This window comes from Amyelois transitella, chromosome 21 (assembly GCF_032362555.1).
Source record: "Amyelois transitella isolate CPQ chromosome 21, ilAmyTran1.1, whole genome shotgun sequence".
In the NCBI taxonomy this organism is placed as follows: domain Eukaryota; kingdom Metazoa; phylum Arthropoda; class Insecta; order Lepidoptera; family Pyralidae; genus Amyelois; species Amyelois transitella.
Window position 1 is genome coordinate 2,489,680 of NC_083524.1, and position 9,545 is coordinate 2,499,224.

Below are 9,545 nucleotides of genomic sequence, written 5' to 3' on the forward strand. Positions count from 1 at the left end.
TTGGTACATAGTTATGAGTGATTCTTCCGTTTCGTTCAAATCTCAACGATTTTGAATAATATTTTTTTTTTAATCGATTTTTAAGTTACATATAATCATTCGGGTACCTTTCAAGTATAGATTATCAGTAAAGGCCTTCATGAAAAAGCTTTCATTGTCAAGAAAATAGCTGGAATGTAATGAACCCACGGAAGGTAATGAAATAAGTACGGAAGGTAATGCTTGAATTTGGAAGGTAATGAAATAAAATTAAATATGACGGGAATGTAATGATTTTGTATGGAAAGTAATGAATAATCAGAATGATCTCTCTCTCTCCTCATGACCAAACCATCTTAACATACCCTTTTCTATTCCTGTAACTACATCTACTTTCACATCGCAACATTCCCTTATAACGCTGTTCCTCCGTTCACTCAATTTCCACCCATCATACTCCTTAACGCTCTCATTTTCACTGCATTTATTCTGCTTTCGTGCTTCTTTTGCCATACCAAACTTTCATTCCCATACATTAAAAATGTTATAAAATGTAACGGATAAGTTAACATTATAAACAATAAGTAGGAACTCTCAAGAATTAAATTAGTAATCAGTCTAATCAAAGTTACAATCAGTCATTTTTACTTATTTAAAATTAATATTTAGTAAATTTTTATACATAACTTGCCCTCTTCTAAATTCTTCCAGCTCATTCAAACGTTGCAAAATTTGTGATTCGGGTATTCATCATCGCTAATTCATCATTCATTCATCATCGCTAATTAGCGGCCATCCAAATTTCTTAGACTTGCCCTGACCTTTCCTTAAAAAAATATTTTATACTATAGAGAACTTTGCACTCTATTTAAAATTTTACCGATAAAATTGGGACTAACTCTTGGGCCATGTTCAGAAGCATCGTGCATTATATTTTCGCTTATTGTGCAAAAAGAATTATGAATGACTACTTTGGTTTCCTGATCATAAAAATATAAAACTCCTGTATGCAAAGAGATTTGTTGGCGGCTTCCACCGAAATGAAAACTTTGTACTTCTTCATTATATTTTAATAAATAATTTTCGCTGAAGTCTATATGGCATATGACTTCACTAGGAGATAAATCACATTGCAGATTCTTAATAGCGGAATATTGCATTGTTATATTCAAAACACTATTGTTTCTTCAAAAAACTGCCAGTAGAGTTTCGAACTTCATAATGACGTTACGTGGTAAATCTTCCTTTTTCTTTTTTAATGTAACTCTCTTGTTTTTTTTTTCATCTTTTCCTACGTAGTCTTGCTTCTCAAAAATCCATTCATGATAAATAATAGTTTTCCGATTGTCAAATTCCTGGTACGTCGTGACTCTATTTTTGCAGATTTTGCACTTTCTCTCTAAACAATGTCTTTCGTACACACTACAACATAAATTGTTCAAAACCTCAAATGAAGAATTTTCTGTGATTATATTAGCTTCCTTTAAAAATTTAATAAAAAGTTCAATGTTAGAGTGCAGCTTGCATTGGCACGTGTCTCTTTTTGATGAAGGTTGAATTATCGAGAATGGTCTATATTTGCAGAATACTGAGTAATGTATATGGCCCCATTTCTTACAAAACTTCGCATGTAAATTTTTCATATTATCGGTTAAATATATTTTTTGTTTTTTTAATGCACCTTTTTTTAATAAATTCGTTTTTTCCTGGCGCCATTTTACTGTTTACATCGTCTTGTAGAAAATTTTTTTTCATAGCAAAAGTAATATTTGACAATATCCCATACTTTTTAAACCTCGAATTATCAATTATATCTCCAGCAAAAGCTCCTCTTTCCTCTTTTTTCGGAAGGCTTTTGTGTTTTTCTGATCCTCCTCGACAAACTGTTTCATTAAACAAAAACTTCTTTTTCACTTCTTGTACCTTCTCATTATTTATGTTTTTTATGACTTCATCTACTTTCTTTTCTATGCTATCTTGAATCTTATATTTTTGTAACTTCCGCTCCATAAATTAATGTCTTCTTAAAATCGCTTTCTCATTTTTTTAGTTTGTCAATATCATTCTGTAAGATTGTAATTGCTTTTTTAGATCTGTATCGCAATTTTCTCATTGCGCTTGAAATACTAGTTTTTTGATGCACTAAATGTGACTTCGATGTACTTTGGCTTGATGTGGATTCTTCTTGTAACACAAGAGGGTCGCGTATTGTAGGATCTGGATGTTTATAATTTCCTCAGTTTCACTACTGGGTGGAGAGTTGTCTATTAAAATTCTTTGAAATTTTTTCTGCTCTTTTAGCTTATTTAAATATTTTTTGGAGTTTTTTCGCCATCATCGCCTTTGCTCCCTCTTTTGTCGTGCCGTCATCTCTGTTATACTTAGGACTTGTTTCTTTTCTTTTTTTACAAGGTATTTCCTCTTTTGTTTCCCCTTCTCTAATTTGTATTTTTCAGGATCCGCCTTGATTTCTGCGTATTTTACCTTCTTTCGCAATCTGTCTTTAGCAAATTTTTCTTCTTTAGTTTCCTATTTCTTCGGCTTCGACATTATTGCAGATGTATCTAAAAAACAAAACTAAGCAAAATAACCGAATATTTCACGAAACCTTCTTTATTAATTAGTAATTATAAACTACTTATTCCGTTCGTTCAGTAGTTTTTCAGTTTATTGCGAACAGACAGAGAGGCAGGCAGAAAGAAAAAAGTAGCGGGGAATTATTATTTACTAATAAGTACTTAGGTAGGTTACAAAATGTACAGATTTAATTTTAGGTTAGTTCAATAATACTGACATAATACTTACACAAGTTATAATTCGATATAATCAAAATAATAGAAAAAATTTAACAAAGAGACATAGGTAGGTACATATTAATTACTACGCTTTTATTAGCTTGGGTTGTATGTATGTATGTATGTAACGGAATCTTTGAGCTTAATTTTTTTTATATTTAAAAAAAAATCATTACAATCCAAAGTGATTCATTGCCCTCCTTTAAAAAAATGGAGGGAACGGATGGGAATTATACGGAAAGAAATGAAGTTTGAGCAGATTTCCTGAATTTACTCATAAATTAATAAAGGCTAGATATTCATAATTAATTGATAACTAGACCCTACAGTATGCTAATTACCTAAAGTTGAAATTATTTTATTACGTCTACACTTACATACAAAAACTATGGAAAGTAATGTTTACTTACTCGTGACAAACGCTGTTTTCAGAAATTAAATCGTAAAAATATTTTGTCTGGGCAGCGTGTGACCTCTCCTGAGGACTTGTATCGACGGACTGAGGTGCGCGGGAGCGTCTTTTGTTTGGCAAGAAATAGATAGTATTGTACGTGCATAAAAATTTTAATGTTATATTTTTGTGGAAGGCAATGTAGTTTTTGGGTTGACAAAACTTTGAAGTCGATTCTTTCTATATTAAACACTTATAAAAAATACTGTATTGCAGGTTTATAATAGTCAGTGAATACATTAGTATAAAAGAAAAAAAAATATGTACTTTTCTCCTAGGAAAGTCAACAAAAGTGTGTCACAACGTTCTGAGGGTCCATTTGAACAAGGAGAGGAATGAAAAAAATACATGTTTCTGTTCTAAAATTTTTTTTGTTATGGGGTTTAAACCTGATATAGATGATGGATATTTAAGATAAAAGTACGTCCTACTTTATTCAATAAAAAAAATACGGTTGATTACAATATTCCTAACGACTTTTGACCTGGAAAGGCGATTAGGACGAAACGAAAGAACCACTCTTATGTATAAGTGGTACAGTGCTGTGATTCCAACATTAGATACAAATAATATTTCCTCAAGGATAATTTAAAGCATATAGGTACTTAGTCATCGTCTACTGGAGATTCTGAGAATTAATCGTTTTTTATGGTCCTACTAACTCGAGAACCTCTCGTTTTAGACGGTCTAAAACAACAAAATTGCATGATACCATAGCAGGATCACGACTAAATATAGCTTTAACAAGAGGGTTGAGTTATTAGAATCGCTATCAGTACGATTAATTTATTATTAGATACGATATCGAGTGTTTATCGGCCGTGTTTACTGCTTTTTGATATTGCATCTGCGGCAGGGCCGGATTAGAACAACTAAAGGTAAGTATACACCCTTGCCTCAATTGTGTATCCGAGCTTATTGTCAGGTTGGCTGGAAGAGATCCCACTTAGGGATAAGCCCGCCTTTGTACTGTACTACTGTTTTATATTTGTAATGTACTTCTTTACTTATTATACAACTCTACTGACTTTTATATCTAGGTATGTATATCAATATAAATATTATAAAATGAAAAGATTTCAATTTTAATTTGTAACGAATAAACTTAAAAATTACTGAACAGATTTTTACGAAACTTTGCACAGATATAGAAAAGACTTTCAAAAGTAACATAGGAAGGTTTTTAGAACAGGAAAAACGATAATATAATCTTCACGCGAGCGGAACTGCGGTTAACATGTAGTACCTACTTATAGATATAAATGTGGTTACCTACAAGATATAAGTACCGTGTGGTACCAATAAAAGAATAGGACCACTGCATCTGTTTCCCATGAATGTCGTAAAGGGCGACTATGGGATAGGCTTATAAACTTGGGATTCTTCTTTTAAGCGATGGGCTAGCAACCTGTCGCTATTTGAATCCCAATTCTATCATTAAGCCAAACAGCTGAACGCGGCCCATTGGTCTCTTCGAGACTGTTGGCTATGTATAATATAAATGTTGACTGAGTGACTGATAGCAACGCACAAAGCAAACTACTATGACAGATTTCAATTTAGGCATGAATTTTTGTGAGGTAAAAATTTTTTTAAATTTTTTATTTTATTTTTGTATTTTTTGCTGTTGAAAACTTTAATCTTTCGCTCATCGATACTATTTATATTGAATTCAAGTTTTTAACAATCCAACCCTGGATTAGGCGAAGTCCTTTGATAAATATTACTAGTAATCTACTGTTAGCGGACTTTTAGTCCCGTTTTCCGGTTATTTTGTAGATAAAGTATACAATTAAAGAATGCCAACTGATATTTGTCTGATTACAGCCCATTATATTGGCATAAACGACTGTTAGATATTTCATTTACTTAGGTATGTGCAAACCTGTATAGGTATTTTGTTATTACCATATACACCTGCAATATTTTGGCATGCTCCAACGATGAGGTGATAGATACATCGTCAGTCGGGGCCGCTTTGTCATTTTAGATGGATTATGTAAATCAGACAAAAGTCTCAATCCAGGATACATCCATACATACATATGATCACGTCTATATGCCTAGCGGGGTAGACAGAGCCACCAGTCTTGAAAAGATTGATAGGCCACGCTCAACTGTTTGGCTTAGTGATAGAATTGAGATTCAAATAATGACAGGTTGCTAGCCTATCGCCTAAAAAAGGAATCCCAAGTTTATAAGCCTATCCCTTAGTCGCCTTTTACGACTTCCGTGGGAAAGAGATGGAGGGTCCTATTCTTTTTGTAATGGTGCCGGGAACCACACGCCACTCTCTCAATCCAGGATCATGACCAAAAATGGTGCACCCAAGGCTCCTCTTTAGATAGGTGAGGATTTAAGTACATACATACATATGGTCACGTCTATATCCTTTGCGGGGTAGACAGAGCCACCAGTATATATATAAGTAACTGGGACTTATGCTAGGAGGAAGAAGAAGACAATATTTTGCGATGCTTCATCTTAAAGTAGAAAAAAATATGACTGAATGTTTTTGTATAACCGACCATTTCAGATGTTTCTATCATTTTTAATTAGGTACACCTATATAATAATTATGACATGGAGCTGAGCTGATGATGGAATCGAAAGGTGATCCATAGGAACACTGTTCATGCACTTTGTAATAATAATATGTTACGGGATTCCCGCAACATATTATTATTACATTTGTTGTTATATACTTCCCGTAACGGGAAGAATATAACAAGAAATGCAACTAAATCTCCACTCTTCCTGTATCTTCTAATTTAGATCTTTATATTTATGATAAATCAATTACAAAAACAATACGATCGGGTCTTATAATGTTAACAATTGCTGTTTTACTAGTCCTCCGATCGTCACTTTTTTATTTCGTCATTCCATTTATTTAAGTTTTTATTTGTGACCAGTTAGAAACATAAAAGGTTGCTTATTTCCAGACAACACGGAATAACGACTCATGCCTTGGGAAGACTACTTATATCCCGAATCCCCTAGTGCAACGGCAGTTAACAGGGTTTTTTTTGGTTTGCGAAGCTGTGGTATTCAAGTTTTTACACAAGATTGTTCTTAGAAGATTATGTTGAGAACATGTTTTCATTGCTGTCTACTGATAAAACATGGCGTGGCGTGACTCGTTGATAAGAAAATGCCTATTCAAATGAACTGTCTTAAATCTGTCAAGTCAAGCCAAACAGCTGAACGAGGCCTTTCTGTCTTTACAAGTCTGTTGGCTCTGTCTATCCCGCAAGGGATATAAACGTGACTATATGTATGTATGTACTGTCTTAAAAAAATTGTTGTAGTATTAAATACTAGAGGCCGCCCGCGACTTCGTCCGCATGGAAACCCTATCAATCCAATCAAAAAGTAGCCTTTATGTTATTCTGGGTCTTCAGCTACCTACATACCAATCACCTTACAATTCATCGTAATCGGTTCAGCAATTCTTGCGTGAAAGAGTAACAAACATCCATACTGACTTACAAACTTTTGCATTTATAATATTAGTAGGATTCTTTCGGTGCTCAAATGTGACTTATAGCATAAACTTTTTAATACATTAGTAAGTACATAATTATAACGACTCTTTTCTTAGTAGGCAGACACAATATGATTTTACTTGCTTGAATCATAAGTACCTCGTATTTTTATTCATAACCTAAAATTAGGTATTTTATCCGATTCCCCAAAACTAATCCTGGCTGTTAAAATAAATTCAATTCGTGCCACTGACCGAGACCAAACTGAAAAAGATTATTTTCCGTCTTGGTCCAATCAATTCAAATTTAAATTCTGTTAGCTACTAGGTAAAGTCTGGTAGCGATCATAGTATGTAGGTACCGATATCAATGCTTCTCTTCCCGACAGACAGTAAAAGTCAATTAAGGGCTAGGCTTATAAACTTGTGATTCTCCTATTAGCTAGGAATTGTCACTTTGTTTTAATCTGAGTGTTGTGGCTTTTAGTTCTGTCAAACCCGTACGGAATAAAGACGTGATGTTTATGTGTGTAGAACTATCTAGATAAAAGCGAATCAACGCGTCTGTGAGTAAGTCGCTACTTGGAAAGGGTCGTGGGTTCAATCTTGGTGTGGAAAATATTATTGTTTTGTAAGAACATTGGCTACTCAGAAATATACCTAAATCTTAACTCATACATAAAAACACACCTCTTTCCCGGAGGTATAGGTAGAGACTACATCTTTCCACTTGCCACGATCTCTGCATACTTCCTTCGCACATTCATAACTCTATTCATGCAAGCTCGGCGGTTTTGGGTACTCTTGACCTGACCGTTTAACAGGACGTCCTTTATTTGATCAAGATACGTTCGTCTAGGCCTTCCCACTCCGACCTTTCCCTCCACACTCTCTTTGTATATCTACTTAGTCAACCTGTTTTCATTCATCCTTTCTACATGACCAAACCATCTTAACATATCCTTTTCTATTCCTGTTTTTTATAGAAAAATTTTGTTAAGTATTTAAAATTTAGTGATTTCAAAGTAAAAAAGGGAATTAAAAGACTACTTCTTCGCTAATTAATGCAACTCCTTAGAATTAATTATACCTCCATATCTGGAAAGAGACCTTCGAGTCTCCTGACTATTAGTTCTGTCTAACTTTACCACTTGTTGTGTTGTTATGAATTTCAAAAGATTATAAAATCGTGCGTAATTTGAGCTCAAAAGAAATAAAAAAATGTGCTCATTTAACATGGTAACAAACAATAAGAGAATGGCTTATTAATAAAATGAGTGTAATTGTTCTTATAAGTATGCGATGGGCTCGCAACTTTTCACTATTTGAATCTCAATTCCATCTTAAGCCAAACAGCTGAACGTGGAGTTTTAGTCTTTTCAAGACTGTTGGCTCTGTCTGTTCCGCAAGGGTAAAAAAGAGATTATATGTATAAATGTAACAAACAAACAAACAGTGGAAAGTTTTTGTGTCTGTTTGATCGCCGTATCGTCCGACCTCCGCACACAAGATCAACATAGTAGCGATAAGTGACCACATATACTGACCATTATTACTCAATGATTGTGTTGAAATCCAGAATACGGCATATTAACAGATTAATATATAATAATACATAATACATACATATGGTCACGTCTATATCCCTTGCGGGGTAGACAGAGCCAACAGTCTTGAAAAGACTGAATGGCCACGTTCAGCTATTTGGCTTAATGATAGAATTGAGATTCAAATAGTGACAGGTTGCCAGCCCATCGCCTAAAAAAAGAATCCCAAGTTTGTAAGCCTATTCCCTTAGTCGCCTTTTACGACATCCATGGGAAAGAGATGGAGTGGTCCTATTCTTTTTTGTATTGGTGCCGGGAACCACACGGCATTATATATAATTATGAGATTAAAAAGTGGTCAAATGTGGATCCCAGGCTCTTTTCTCGAGGTGGGGGACACAGATCATTTGACGAAATATTCGTATTGAAATCATTAGTTTTACATTCATTCATGTTTTTGAATGTAGACAATGTGCATTCGTCCACGATTTAGATTTAAGAAATCTACATTTGTAAATTGACGTCCGGTGAAAATGCTGTAGTGTAGTTTGTTCCGCCGCTTCTTCTACACATGCGCTTTGGAATCGGTAGTTATAGGTAGTAATAAGTGATATGACGTCAATAAGTGATACCTTGTATCAAATTTGGGAAAACAATAAAGTCTCAACACCCGTCCCGCCAAAACCGTCACAATCTGATTCATTGTTAACTTTGATGAGAGTTAATATAAAAATCCATACAATAACTAGTGCCGTGTGGTTCCCGGCACCAATACAAAAAAGAATAGGACCACTCCATCTCTTTCCCATGGATGTCGTAAAAGGCGACTAAGGGATAGGCTTACAAACTTGAGATTCTTTTTTTAGTCGATGGGCTAGCAACCTGTCACTATTTAGATCTCAATTCTATCATTAAGCCAAATAGCTGAACGTGGCCGATCAGTCTTTTCAAGACTGTTGGCTCTGTCTACCTCACAAGTGATGAGGACGTGACCATATGTATGTATGTACAATAACCACGTAACCTTTATAGGATTAGTTTTACAATGTTTAAGAGGGCGTGGGTTTACCTATACTTAGACACGATATCCAGCAAGTAGTCGCCTGAGGATAGGTTGTTGGTGACCGCTGAAGTAGACTAAAGTTCTTTATAACCAGCAGCCTAGGTTAGTTACAACGGAAAAACCGCAGTTTCAAACAACATTGGTTTGTTTTTGTTTACACTATAGACGAATAAAAATAGGGACTATTTTTATTCGTATTTTCTTATTATAAATAAAAGAGAGA

At 34.4% G+C, this 9,545-nt stretch overlaps 1 long non-coding RNA gene across 1 annotated transcript; it reads right to left on the minus strand.

The window, feature by feature from the left end:
• Positions 1 to 1,201: 1,201 nt before the first annotated feature.
• On the minus strand, positions 1,202 to 3,743 carry LOC132903103 (uncharacterized). Its single transcript, XR_009657318.1, has 2 exons — positions 3,185 to 3,743; positions 1,202 to 2,543 (listed from the first exon to the last, which is right to left on the minus strand). It is a non-coding gene; the product is annotated as an uncharacterized LOC132903103 (long non-coding RNA).
• Between the last annotated feature and the right edge of the window lie 5,802 nt (positions 3,744 to 9,545).